The following is a 16135-nucleotide window of genomic DNA, read 5'->3' on the forward strand; positions in this document are numbered from 1 at the left end:
GCAACACCCAAGTTCTAGGGCAAGATTTTGGTGACCAGGTAGTATAATAGACCTAAGTGAAAACAAGAATTTAGCCAACAGCTGGGCCAAAAAGTTAAAGAGTGGTCTGCTACAAAATGAGAGATAATTAAGCCAAGACATCTGTCAAAGCCCTACTCAAGAGAACTCAAACCCATGTCCTGACCAATCACCAATCATATCTAAGAAGAATCTCTTAGCCCACATTGGAAATGGGGCAAGGTACTCCAGCAGCACAGCTGGAGAACAGGTAGTGAGGTTCTGAAGTCAGAGGCAATGTGGGTTTAATTAAGGTAGAAAACATAAACCACTGTCCTATCCCACTAATAAGGACAGGATTTCTTAAAATAAAATCTAGACATGGTTTTCATTCTGCCATGAATGGTCTGAGTTAAGCTGTTAGCCTGAATGGTTCTACCACCTGTGGCAGTACCAGCCAGTACCAGCACATTTTATAAAATGATTACTTTTTGGTGCTAATATGCCTCAGACACCGTAAAAATACGTGGTTATTTAATCTGTCCTCAAATTTTGTGAGATAATTTTTATTGTTGCCCTTCTACAACTGAAGAAAATGGAGCCAAGTCTTAAAATCTCAAAAGTGAAACCTTAAGTGATGAGGACCTAGATTTGACCCCAGTTCTGCTGAGTTCTAAAGCCTGTGCTATAACCTAGACGCCACATGCTTTTTATGGCTTATCAAGCCTTGATTTACACATACTAGTTGCAGTTTTTGTTTCTAGTGGAACTTCATGGACTCCATTAATTAGTCTGGTGGCTTAAAAAACAAGCAGGATATGTGTTAGAGGACCATGAAATTTATGTGGACAGCTACTGTATTGTCGCAGCCAGCAAGCAGTTGACTTCATCCCATTTACCCTCTTCCTCTCTGAAGATCATCTCCAAAACATGGAAGCTTTGCAGATTTGGGTGACCAAAAATAGCAGACTTGACCTGTCATTTTGAGCGGCACTTAGAATTGTTCACTGGAGCCCAAAATGAAATTCTGGAGTTTCAATTAAAGGAGGACCTGCAATATCATATTTAACCAACATGTTTTAACCAGACAGGTTCATTGTTAGGCAGAAAAATAAGGGTATTTCAATTTATGAATACATGTTAGTGCAGCAAAATATGCATAAAATGTTAAATTGTTTTTCTATATAAATTTTATGAATTTAAGTAGTTCCTGGGTACTGGTCTTAGACTCCAAATTTGAGACATATACCAGGACAGGAAAAAATTAAAATGCTTAGAGAAAAGATAATTTCAGCTAAAACTAGAGTGGTCAATTTTGCAGAGCAACATTTTAAACATCAAGTTGTGAATTTCTCTGCCAGAAATTCAAATCAGCTGTCCCATTTTATGAAACTCTAAGTTTTAACCTTTTCTCACAGAAAAGCATGCCAAATTTTGAACTATGGACTGAATTAAAGAAAATGTAACTACATAAGAAATAATATATTATTAATATATATGTGAAATGTTTTGATTAATGTTCTAATTATCCACAAATTATTAAGTATAAGAACATAATTTAAACAATAAAAATACTCGAATAGAAAATGTTCATTATTTGCAAAAAAGGTGATACATTCTATCCACATATTTCAGAAGGGAAAGGAAATAACTTTTATAAATTGTTTATAATTCCCTCAAATAAAAATACATATGGACTAATCAATGGTGTTACTGATTGGTAAATCATTTTACTTGTGATTTTTGGGGATAAGCAGTTTCTTCTCTGGACTTTGAAAGGCCAATAATAATCAGAATAAGAACTGCACATTAAGTAATTCCTCTGTGCCAGATGGTTTTTGAAAGGATATGATGAGTTCCCTAAATATGTGACATCTGTGCAGTAATGTAAGAGAGAGTGTTAGTTCCACATGATACTAATACTAATATTTTTGTATAAGCATTATGAACAGACTAGCTCCAATAGTTCTAACAATATCCCTATAAAAGAAGTATTATTACCCAAACCACTTTACGGATTACAAAGCTGACATTTAAAGAAGTTGCAAAATGAGCCCAAGGTAAGTAGAAGAGCAGTGATTTGAAGCAGTTGGGCTCCAGAGTCTATGAATTAAACCGTCAAGCCACAAGCCTATTTATATTGCTTGATTTGAAGATGGACTACTCAAGTCCAAGGCTTAGACAGCGATGGGAGAAGCAAATTTAAAGATATAGGCCAAACAGTGCATTTTCGTGGAGAATCAATTTTGCTAAAATATCTAGGGAGTTTTTATTTTACATTCAGGGAAATGCAGATTTGTCATAATATGAAATGCAAATTTTTGTAGATTTTTAAGCAAAAACAGAGTATTTAAAATAAAATGTAGGCTTCCACCTCTGTATACACCACGGTAACAAAGCAACATTTTGCAAATATTAGAATGATTTTAGTAGTTTGTAGGAAGCTCAGGTTCAGGGAATGCTTATGGAATAAGTGTGTGTGCCCTTCTATTATACAATTCTTAACCCCAGTTTAACCCCCATGTGATACTCTTTGAATGTGGGCTTTCTCGAGGTAATTAGATTATGAGTGTGGAGTCCCCATGAATGGAATTAGTAGTACTCATGTAAGAAAAGACCAGAGAGCTACATTGCATTCTTTCTGCCATCTAAGTATACAACCAGAAGCCAGCAGAATGCAAACCAGAAGACGAATCCCAGCAGAGTCCTACCACTCTGACCCCTTGATCTCAGACTTCTAGACTCCAGAACTGTGAAAAATGAATTTCTGTTGTTTATAAGCCAGTAAGTCTGTGATAGTTTGTTATAGCAGTCCACACAAACCAAAATAATGCCTAACGAAAACAAGTACTTAATGCATATTCCTTTTTTTTTTTCTGAGACAGTGTCTTGCTCTCAGAAAGAAATAGAATGCATCCAGATCAGTAAAGAAGAAGTCAAACTGTCACTGTTTGATGATGATATGATTGTTTACCTTGAAAACCCTAAAGACTCCTCCAGAAAGCTCCTAGAACTGACATAAGAATTCAGCAAAGTTTCTGGATACAAGATTAATGTACACAAATCAGTAGCTCTTCCATACAACAACAGCAACCGAGTGGAGAATCAAATCAAGAACTCAACCCTTCAACCCTTTCTACAATAGCTGCAAAAAAAAAATATATATATATATATATATATATATGTGTGTGTGTGTGTGTGTGTGTATATATATATATGTATGTATATACACACACCTAACCAAGGTGACTAAAGACCTCTACAAGGAAACCTAAAAAACACAGTTGAAAGAAATCCTAGTTGACACAAACAAATGGAAATACATCCCATACTCATGGATGGGTAGAATCAATATTGAGAAAATGAACATAATGCCAAAAGCAATCTACAAATTCAATGCAATCCTAATCAAAATACCACTATCATTCTTGGCAGATTTAGAAAAAGCAATTCTAAAATTCATGTGGAACTGAAAAAGAGCCTGAGTAGTCAAAGCAAGACTAAGCAAAAAGAACAAATCTAGAGGTATCACATTACCTGATTTCATACTACACTATAAGGTTATGGTCACCAAAATGGCATGTTACTCATATAAAAATAGGCACATAGGCCGGGCACAGTGGTTCATGCCTGTAATCCCAGCATTTTGGGAGGCCAAGGTGGGCAGATCATGAGGTGCAACCCTGTCTCTATTAAAATACAAAAAATTAGGCAGAGCGTGGTGGCGCGTGGCTTTATTCCAGCTACTGAGGAGGCTGAGGCAGGGGAATCGCTTGAACCTGGGAGGCTGAGGTGGTGAGCCAAGATCACGCCACTGCGCTCCAGCCTGGCGACAGAGAAAGACTCTGTCAAAGAAAAAAAAAAAAAAAAAAAAGAACATAGACCAATGGAATATGATAGAGAACCCAGAAATAAAGCCAAATACTTACAACCAACGGATCTTTGACAAAGCAAACAAAAACATAAGGTGGGGAAAGGACACCCTTTTCAACTAATGGTACCAAGATAATTGGCAAGCTACATATAGAATAATGAACTGGATAATCATCTCTCACCTTATACAAAAATCAACTCAAGATGGATTAAGGACTTAAATCTAAGACCTGAAACTATAAAAATTCTAGAAGACAACAGTGGAAAATTCCTTCTAGACCTTGACTTAGGCAAGGATTTCATGACCAAGAACCCAAAAGCAAACGCAATAAAACAAAGATAAATAGCGGGAACTTAAATAAAGAGCTTTTGCATGGCAAAAGGAACAGTCAGCACAGTAAACAGATTTTACAGATTTTACACACAGAGTGGAAGAAAATCCTCTCAATCTATACATCTGACAAAGGACTATATCCAGAATCTGAAACAAATTCAAACAAATCAGCAAGAAAAAATAAATTCCATCAGAAAGTGGGCTAAGGTTGTGAATAGACAATTCTCAAAAGAAGATATACAAATGGCCAACAGACATGTGAAAAAAGGCTCAACACCACTAATGATCAGGGAAATGCAAAACAAAACCACAATGCAATACTACCTTACTCCTGCAAGAATGGCCATAATTAAAAAATCAAAAAACAGTAGATGCTGGCGTGGATGTGGTGATCAGGAAACACTTCCACACTGCTGGTGGGAATGTAAAGTAGTACAGCCGCAGTATGGAAAACAGTGTGGAGATTCCCTAAAGAACTAACAGTAGAACTACCAATCCCACTGCTGGGTATCTACCCCGAAGAAAATAAGTCATTATACACAAAAGATACCTTCACACGCATGTTCATAGTACTACAATTCACAATCTCAGAATTATGGAACCAACCCAAATGCCCATTAATCAATGAGTGGATAAAAAAACTATGGGATAGATAGATAGATAGATAGAGTCTCCAATATCATCTAGGTCGCTGTGAATGCCGTTGATTCATTCCTTTTGTGGCTGAGTAGTATTTCATCATATATATCATATGATATATATTCTATCGTATATATATTATACATATATGTATATATGAATGGTAGAATACTACTTAGCCACAGAAAGGAATGAATTAATGGCATTCACAGTGACCTAGATGATATTGGAGACTATTATTCTAAGTGAAGTAACTCAGGAATGGAAAACCAAACATCACATGTTCTCACTGATATGTGGGAGCTAAGCCATGAATACGAAAAGGAATAAGAATAATACAATGGACTTTGAGGACTTGAGGGGAAGAGTGGGAGAGGGGTTGAGGGATAAAAGACTACAAATAGGGTGCAGTGTATACTGCTCGGATGATGGGTGCACCAAAATCTCATAAATCACCATTGAAATCATTACAAATGAAGTTCCTGCAAAATCACCTAATGCCATATATGTTAGTGGCATTTAAAATACACTAACTCTTTAGATATGTGACTCTGGAGGGTTTTTTTTTCCACCCATAGAACATTAATTGACATTTATAATTTAGTAACTGAAAGCTAGTGACTAGACAGGGAAATTATGTCTCCTAAATTGATGCTGAAAAGTTATTCTTGCTATCTTTCCAGATAGACCAGAATATCTGTTTTAATGATGCAATTTGCATTTCTTTTGTTGTTCTTGTTGTTAAAATTCTATTTTAAAAGTTTATTATATAATGCATAGGAAATTTTCAACTTTTTTTCTTTTTAGTAGAAGTTTATCATTGGGGGAGATTTTAATAGGTATCAAAATTCATCAAAGGACAAAGTGCTCTAATTAAATAAGCCCAATTAAAATTTTGAGTCCATTTGCCCCTGAAGATTCACTTCTTGTATGTGTAGCATGAAAACAAAATTTTATCTGTTTCTGTGAAAATTAGATTAATTTTGCTAATGTTATATTTGTATATGTATAAATATATATAGCCAGTACACTTATACTTTCTAAAATTATAGAAGAAAATTGAAAAAAAGATAGATCTTAGAAATGTCTTTGAAAGAATGTGAATAAAGTTGATTTTCATATGTATAAATATTTACATTTTTGTATATATCTATAAGTCCTCAATATTTTAAATTGCATTTTATAATCTAAAATCAAATCTTTTTAATGCATCATTAATTTTTAAAAGATACATTGTAATTTAATTTCATGCAAATCTGATAGATTGATATCTAGAATTTTCCAAAACACAATAGATTTCAATCTTTGAGCAGAGCACAGTAGACTTATAAAATATTCTTCCAGTTTCTTTATGTTTACTATATAATTTTCCTTGAATATATTTCTACAATTTTATAATATGATAAGCTTTTCCTTTATTGTGAATATATTTCATCCATCATCTATCATGACATATTTTCAAAGCAGGGAAGTTTGTAAGTGAAATAATTAAATTCCTTATTTCTGGATATCTGAATTATTTATTTAGAGCCTGATTGCATCTATTACTGAATTAGCAATTCATTTCATATATTTAAAGTGAACATGAGAATCAAAGAAAGTAGTACAAATAAATTGATACTTTGAACTTACCTTTTATTCTAATTTTAAATTATCCATCAATGTAATATACAGCCTTCAGCCCATATAAACTTAACCTTATATCATGTAGACATTTTATAAAAATTCAAGACAAGCTATAATTCTAGTTAATTTCTACTACATTGAAGAAGTGGAATCATTTCAAATGAAGTTCCTGCAAAATACAATTTATTAGATCTCCTAATTTTCTAAAATCTAGCATATAATATTGAGGGCCTTTTTTCTGTCACCGTGTTTAAAAACATATATACCAATTCTCACTGTGTATTTAATTTCCTATTTTATACAGATATTGATCTTTCCTAAATTGCATCATTGGGCTTTTAATTCCACAGCAGCATTTTCATAAATTAGGAAAGAGACTTTCACTACACATCTAGGGAAACATAATGCTAACATTTAAAATCAGGCAACTTTCGCATGAGTTAAGATGTAAATGATCATATTAAAGAAAAGGATAATAGTTGTGTTGATCTTGATACTACTACTACAGAGGTAATGTGACTATAAGATTGATGATAGCCATAAGGTTCACTCATGCATATCACAGGGCCAACACTACGTGTCACTCAGCAATATGAAGCCACCTGATCTGGAGGTTTCCAGGAGACAAGACCACCTCAGCAAAGATGCAGCTCTTAGAACCTTTAAAACAGAGCTTACCCTTACAGGAATAACTTAAAACTCCCTTTTTGAAAGAACACCTGGTAACTGATCCAGGCTGAACAAGAGTACAAAAAAGGAGGAAGAACTTCTCAAACTCAGTATGGTCTCCAGATGGAGACCCTCCTGGTCAGGTAATCATCTGACTCCCTGAATGTATCTAGCCCATGGCAGCTTGTTCCTGCTCTCCGGCTTGTAAGAGGACTGCCAGAATAAACTGCTTGTACATCAGACTTTGTCTAATATCCATCTTTGATGCAAATTCAACTCTAGGGGAAAAGTTGCTCCTGGACAAGCTAATATCCTGCAACCATTCCAAACCCCCAAACACAGCATAATAACAATAGTATTCTACTGCTGCATTCTTCTTCTGAGTACAAAATATAATTGTATGCCAAAATTCTCAGATGGTAAAAACGAAACCAATACCAAAATGAAAAGGAAAGGAAGGTAGAAAAAGAAGAAATAAGGAAAAACAAGAGAGATAAGAATAAAGGCACGGAGAAGAAAGGAAATTTTATCCATAACAAATTGGGTTTAATAGAACATTTACAGTAACTATTTCCCCTTCATTTGCAGAATTCTACACATATAATTCCAAATAAGCAGGACTAAGGCAGCAATTTATTATAAGATTTGAATGATTCTAATACTTTAACTGTGCAAGTGTTCAACTCAATTCATGCATTTTAGAATGTTTTCAAGTATTTTTTAAAATATTCCTAGATTGGGATGGGGATTTGGAGAAAAAAGTCAATTCCTTTGCTAATACTTTAGTTTAAGCAAATTAGAGGAAAGAGAAGACATAGATCAAAAAATCAAGCTGTGAATTAGAGGAAATTACTCAGCAAGGTAGACAATAGATACACCAAGGTTCAGTCCCATAATAAGAAAGCTTATACTAGCACTGATACTGTGTAGAATCTATTCACAAACCTTGCTGATGTTCGATGTCTACTACTCTTTTTCTTTTTGCATGTGGGTTTGCGCATCTCTCCAGAACTGGGGTGAGAAGACTCTGGAAGCAATGTCTGTTGAAAAATTATTTTTCATATATTTTTCTTTCTTTATGTTTAGAGTTGGAAAATCACTGTGAAGCAGAAACTGCCTTTCCTGAGAAAAATTTCTTATTCTATATTTACATAGGTATACCTCTGGAATGAATGTATGCGACAAGTCGTTCTATGATTCAAGAAGTTTAAAAACATCATACACTCCTTGGCTGTCTTGTGTGGTCTTTTGGGAGAAATATAAAATCACCTTTAGGATTTTGTGCACTGGTAGATACAGGACCAGTTCCGGTCCAAGACTTCACCAGCTTTCACTGGTGAGTGTCTGTATGTAAACTGAAGGAAATGATTACAAAATCATGTTAGGATCTTGTCTACAGGGATGTGGGCATCTCAAAGCTGAGTATGGTTCTGAAGAGTGCTCACAAAGTTTACTGGTAACTTTTGAAGGATTGGGCCTCAAATATAGAACCTATGCTCTCACTGTTTAAGAGGATTGAAGTCTACAAGTATCAGCCAAACTCTCACATTCCTAAGCTGCTTTGACTTGCATCTACAATGGTGATGCTTAGTATGATAGGGTTGGCAAAACCTAATTCCTGCTTTCTTAATGGCCAACTGAACTCAGATCTCATCTAGCAAATATGACACTACTAAGTAGAAATTCCAGCATCAATGATTCATTACAACAAGGGAGACAATCTATGGTTATACTGGAACAGAAATGACGTGAGAAAATTCTTGGTTTTGAAAATGATTTATTAGTCTGTTAATTCAGTAGCCACTTTTACTTCACTATAATATGTCTTAAGATGGACTTGAGCTGTATTAGTTTTCCCCTCAAGACATCATAAATGCTATAGGAACACAAATTTATAATTGAAAAAGGGTTGGTAGAGATGGTGGGCAAATTGTATAGTCTTCTTGCAATTCTTGGAAGCATGTGACTCAAGCACTGTACTCTAGGGAGACCTTGCGTTGTTATTTGTGCCTTAAACCTTTTTAATGAATTCTCCAGCCCCATACATCTGAAGGCTTAGCATAATAGAGCTAATCCTATGACTATAATACTAGTTTAAGTAAATTGTATCCAAGGATAATCTTTAATTACTGATCAGTCCTGTAATCTAAATTTGTTTTAAAATAATATCTTGAGATTAAAGCATTTTTTAAAATGGAAGTAATTTGAGAAAGTTAATATAAACCTTTAAAGCATTTTTAAGACAAATAATACACATTTGTGCAAATGAGTGGAATAAAATGATTCATGTTAAATTGTTGTTGGTGGAAGAGATCCAAGTTACACCGAGTTACCGGTGGCATATCCATACGGGTCCATTGTAACTTCAGTCCTTACCTCATCAGAAGAAAGAATTTGACTGAGGGGCATAAAGCAGGAAAAGAGGGCGAGGCAAGTTTCAGACCAGGAATAGAAGTTTATTTAAAAAGGCCTTAGAACAGGAAAGAAATGAAGGTGCACTTGGAAGAGACCCAATTGGGCATGTGAAGGTTAAAGAGAGAAGGTCAAGTGCCCCGTTTAACCATTATCCTAGGACTTTTATAAGCTTTTCTCTTTCCTATGATTCTTCTCTTAGGGTGGTCTGCCTGTATGCGCAGAACCCTCCTTACCCTTGGGAAGTGAACACGTGCAATATGTTTAGGGAGTTATACACATACTCACCTGAGGATTTCTTCCTTTTTCTGGTGGAGTATACCCAAAAGATCATGCTTCGCCATTTTTGTCTCTTAATGTGCATGCCTAGGAAGCTGTTTCTCCCTGGGGTATGCATTCGGTTAACATTTTTAATGTTAACAAGTGTGGACCATCAGGAGATTTTCTCTCCCTGGCTACTGTATTATCATGTTTAAAGAGGCAATGAGATAACTGCCTAATCATCCCCCAGCATTTCTAGTGGTTGTGAGGAGAGCCCTCTCCTGCCCTGCTCATGCCTATCTAACTACCTGTAACAAAGTTAAATATTTGATCAGTACCCCAAGCTTTGCATCTTCCTTTTGAAAGGAATAAAAGCATATGAAAGATGGTCATGTGGGTTCTAGGTTTAGCCATCTCATGATTAAATATATTACCTTAAGTAAGTTAAACTTTGGGAGCCTGATATTTGCGAATTTGGAGGAGGTGATCTTGCAGATTCCTTTTATTCCTTAGGATTCTCTCTTTTTGTTTTAAAGTCCAGCTTCTTTTGAGGTAGTATATTAATGTGCCAATTTGATAAAGGTGCTAAATAATTTTGCAAGGTTCAAAGGCGATGTAATGTGCATACAAATCACTTGGCTTTGCCATATTATAAGGACATGGGGAATGACCTAATTATATTTTCTGTCATCCTGCTTTATGAATATCAGATCAGCAATAATACACAAAAGTTTTAATTATTATTTAACTAATTTTTATTGTCCTAGACAGTCAATAGGTAAATTTAAACAAAATCTTTTACAGGGTAATAATTATTCCACTGTCTATCTAAACTACCTCAAATACTTTATTTGAGTAGGTAGATTTGCATTGTCTGCTTTGAAATAAAAAATAGCTCTTTGAAAAATTAATTTTTCTATTTTTTGATGCAAAAGTAGTTAAAAGTTGGTGAGTTAGATAAATACTAAATGACTACCATCACCACTTATTGAAAATTTTCTTTTTAAGATAACTAATTGCCTGCTAATTATTATAGCCAAAGGCTAACATTATCTTTTATTAATTATCCTAAAGGACTTCATGCCTTCTAGCAATGCTGACTGACTCTATTTCTGAATATCGTTTTATATACCTTTTGTTGGCCTCAATGCAGCTTTTGTCTCCTTTGCTTCTCCAATATCTCTGACATTTTACCATGATCTCCAATGCTGATATTCTACCTCTGCCTAACTTCATATAAAATTAAATGTATCACATTTTATTTATCTGTTCATCAGTTAGTATACATTTGAGTTGTTTCCACTTTTTGACTACTGTGCATTTTTATTCAATGTGTTAATAAACACATTAGATCAAAAAATTATGTATATATTTAAGGTATACACATGATGTTTTGATATGCATGTACTATAGTCAGGCAAATTAACATATCAATTATTTCATAGAGTTACCATTTTTGTGATAAAAGTACCTAACACCTACTCTCTAAGCAAATTGCCAGTATACAATGTAATGTGTTTGTTTGTTTGTTTGTTTGTTTTGGATAATGATCATAATGCTTATTTATTTCTTTTTGTGTGTGTGTGTGATTTTCCTTGTTTATTCTACTTAGTTCATTTTTTGTTTTATACTTTATATTCTAAGGTGCATGTGCACAATGTGCAGGTCGATTACATATGTATACATGTGCCATGTTGGTGTGCTGCACCCATTAACTTGTCATTTACATTAGGTATATCTCCTAATGCTATCCCTCCCCCTCCCCCCACTCCACAACATGCCCTGGTGTGTAATGTTCCCCTTCCTGTGTCCAAGTGATCTCATTGTTCAGTTCCCACCTATGAGTGAGAACATGCGGTGTTTGGTTTTCTGTTCTTGCGATAGTTTGCTGAGAATGATGGTTTCCAGCTGCATCCATGTCCCTACAAAGGACACAAACTCATCCTTTTTTATGGCTGCATAGTATTCCATGGTGTATATGTGCCACATTTTCAATAGCTTACTGAGAATGATGGTTTCCAGCTGCATCCATGTCCCTACAAAGGACATGAACTCATCCTTTTTTTGTTTGTTTTTTGAGACAGGGTCTGTATCCTACGGCTGGAGTATGGTGGCGTGATCTCTGCTCACTGTAACCTTCATCTCCCGGGTTGAAGTGATTCTCATGCTTCAGCTAGCTGAGTAGCTGGGATTACAGGCCACTACGCCCAGCAAATTTTGTATTTTTAATAGAGATGGAGTTTCTCTATGTTGGCCAGGCTGGTCTTGAACTCTTGGCCTCAAGTGATCCACCTACCTTGGCCTCCCAAAGTGCTGGGATTACAGGCATGAGCTACTGCGCCCTGCCACATTGCAGTATTATTGATGACAGACTTCATGCTGTACACTAAAACTCTAGATTTACTAATTCCACATAATTGTAACTCTGTGGCCTTTAACCTCCATCTCTTCATTTCTTCCCCATCACCCACAGACCCTAGTAACCACTGTTGTACTCTGTTTCTATGTATTCAAATTTTGCTTTGTTTGTTTATTTGGGGTTTGTTTTGTTTATTTTTTTAATTCCACATACAAATGAGATCATGCAATATTTGTCTTTCTGTGCCTAGATTATTTCACTTAGCATAATGTTCTTTAGGTTCATCTGTGTTGTCAAAAATGGCAGGATCTCCTTTTAAAAGGCTGAAAGTATTTCATTGTATATGTATATCACAAATTTTTTTTATCCATTCCTCTGCTGGTAGATACAGATTTTTCCCCATAGCTGAGATATTATGAATAATATTGCAATGAATATAAGGGTGCAGATATGTTTACAAGGTGATAATTTCATTTTCTTGAGTATATATCCATAAGTGAGATTGCTGAATTATATGGCAGTGTTACTTCTAATTGATTAAGGAATCTTTATATTGTTTTCCACAATGGCTGCAACAGTCTACATTGCCACCAACAGTGTGCAAAGGACAAATTTTGTCTATTTTCTTACACCCTTGCTAATACTTATCTCGTGTCTTTTTGATCACAGCCATTCTAATATATGTGAGTTGATGTCTCATTGTGGTTTTGATGTATATTTCCCAGATGATTACTGATTTAGAGCACCATTTAATACACCTGTTGGATATGTTTCATGCTTTGTTTGGAAAATATTTATTTAGGTCATTTGCCCATTTTGTAATTGTGTTTTTGCTTTTGACTTATGAGTTTCTTATATATTTTAGATATTATATCCTTATTCGATATGTGGTTCACATATCATTTTCTCCAAATCTGTTGGCTTCTCAGTTTGTTGAATATTTTCTTTGCTGTGAAGAAGCTTTCTAGTTTGACATAGTTCCAGTTATTTATTTATTTATTTATTTATTTATTTATTTATTTATTTATTTATTTGCTTTTATTGCCTGTGCTTTTGGTGAGATAGCTATACAATCATGGCCAATACCAATACCAGGGAGCTTTTCCCCTATGTCTGCTAGAAGGTTATGGTTTCACATCTTACATTTAGGCCTTTAATTCATTTTGAGAGGATTTTTATGTATGGTATAAGGGTCCAGTTTTATTATTTTGCATTTAGGTATTCAATTTTTCTAACCCTGAAATATATCGTCCTTTCCCCAATGTGCCTTCTTTGCGACCTTGTAAAAAATTACTGCTTGGGTTTACTTCTGGGTTCTCTACTCTGTTTTAATGGTCTGTGTGCCTGTTTTTATTACTATTACTTTTAATAATTTGAAATAAAGAATATGATGTCCCCAACTTTGTTTTTCTTTCTCAAGATGGTTTTGGCTATTCATTATTTTCTCTAGGATGCAGGGTTTAATATTTTACAGGCAAAGCCTTCAATGTGATGTATCACACTAAAGAAATATAATGTATAAAATACATGATCTTCTAAATAGATGCAGGAAAAAACACATTGTACAGAGGTCAACATATTTTCATGATAAAAACTCTCAACAAATTAGGTAGGTATAGAACAATATTTTCTCAACACTAAAGTAGTCGTTCATAAAAAGCCCATAGTTAATACCATAATCAATGGGAAAAAAACAAAAATTTATCCTCTAAGAGCTGGTACAAAGTAAAAATGCCCACTTTCACCATTTGTATTTAACACAGTTCTTCCAGTACTAACAAAAACAATGAGACAAGAAAAATAAATAAAAGGATCCAAGTCAGAAGAAAGAAGTAAAGTTATACCTGTTTGCAGATGTCAGAGATCCTATATGTAAAAAACCCTAAATACTTCACTAAAAAGCTGTTAGAAGTATGGATTCAGTAAAATTATGGGGTACAACATACAAAAATCATTATTTCTTCACATAAATAAAAATCTATGTGAAAAAGAAATCAAGAAAACAGTTCCATTTATAATACCATCAAAAAATAAAGTACTTAGGAATAAATTTAGCAAAGGAAGTGACAATCTTTTCACTAAAAACAATAAACATTGATGAAAGCAATTGAAGAAGACACAAGTCAATGGAAAGAAATTCCATATGTGTGAACTGGAAGAATTAATTGCTAAAATATTCTAAAGCAATTTACTGATTAAATGCAATCACTATCAATTTTCCAATGCCATTTTTGGTAGAAACAGAAAACAAAAATACCTCTTCCTTTAAGCTGAGATTTTCCACTCCTCTGTTTTCCCTTTATTGTTTCTCCCCAGATGATGTAATCTGTTCCCATTGTTATGATTATTATCTTGAGCTTCAAATTTTCTTTCCAAATTTTGTTTCCATATAGGATCAAGTGATCCTATTTACTTAAATATATAGGGATTTCAAACTGAAATCAAAAGTCAAACTATTTTTTCTCACAGGTAAGCATTTGCTTCAATTTTTAATTGCTGTTGTAATAGAGTAATCACTTCCCTGTCTCCGAAACTGGAAAATTTGGCACCATTTTAGACTCTCCATTCACTCCCTGCTATTTTGCACTGTCTATTATCAAATCTGTCTAATCTACCTCAGTTAGAGTTTTCAAATTTCTCAATCCTTATTTATTTATGTCTTTGTCCCTATTTATTAGGCCTTCATTGTCCTTCATCATCTCCTGTTTACAATCGTGTAGTGATTGTAGCCTCCTAAAATTTTTCTGGTGATCCTTTCTCAACTAAGCTGCTATTAACATAGCCACCAGAATGGGTAATGCTCTATCTTTTCATTATTTTCATTATCTCCAGGTTAATATCAAATCACATTAATGTGGAGAATAGCAATGCTTATAACCTAAACTCAGATAAACTCTTTATCGTAAACTCTTGCCCTATCACCATCCTGTCTTTAATTTACAATTCATGGAATCACCCCATGACACTGAACTTCTCATCATCCCCACACAATTCCCAATTACTTCATGATTCTTGACCTATCATTGCTGAGCTTGACTCAGCTTAAATATGTCCTTCTAAATGATGCCTTTTATTACTCTACCAGGAACATTAAGAAGGTACTGGCAAATGGCACATATTTCCTCTGGGGACAAATGTGAACACAAGGCAAGATGAAAGCCAAAAACAATAATTTGTGTTCATACAGGAGACTGTACTCACACAGTCATTTTTCTCTGCTTGTTTTGAATAAGCTTCCCATATGGATCTGAAATGGAGAAAAAAATGGGTGTAGGTAAAAGGAAGACCTTTCAACTAAGATGGATATACGCAATGGATTCATCAGACATTACTTGGATAGACAGAAATGGAGGATTTGCTTCTTCATGTTTCCTGTTAGTGTGCATTATTGTACCCTATTGAGCTTGAAAGGATCGTATGAGCTGCATATATGTTTATAATTAATGTGGCTATTATGTATATTCCTAATTTAAAAAGAAAAATATAATTCACTTTGCAAGTGTATTTCCTTTGTTAAAATAATCAGAAAACTTAAAAAAAATTGTTTCAGTTAGTATTTATAATGAATAAATGTGTGTATGAAATTTTCTTATTGATGGAAAATATTAATTAGCTAGTTAAATTTATTGGTTTTTGTTTAATATTCAGCGCAAGGTACAATACAGGTGAATTGAATTTGTAATGTTATTGGTCAATTATGTTATATTTGAATTATTCATAACCCAAGTACTAATGCCCTCATTCTATAGCATGTATCCTTGGGGGAACAAGGTTTTCACATACATATTTGGTGAGTTTACATTATTAGCTGAATATCATGAATTCTGTTATAGGTGCCGCAATAAAAATCACCATGAAAAATATGCCTAATGGTTATTCTGCAGATGTTCCATTATGAAACTATACCCATGCTATTAATCTTCTGAAGCCTATTACCATTCCTACAGACAAGACCATCAATACAC

Source organism: Macaca mulatta, chromosome 17, assembly GCF_049350105.2.
Source record: "Macaca mulatta isolate MMU2019108-1 chromosome 17, T2T-MMU8v2.0, whole genome shotgun sequence".
NCBI lineage: Eukaryota > Metazoa > Chordata > Mammalia > Primates > Cercopithecidae > Macaca > Macaca mulatta.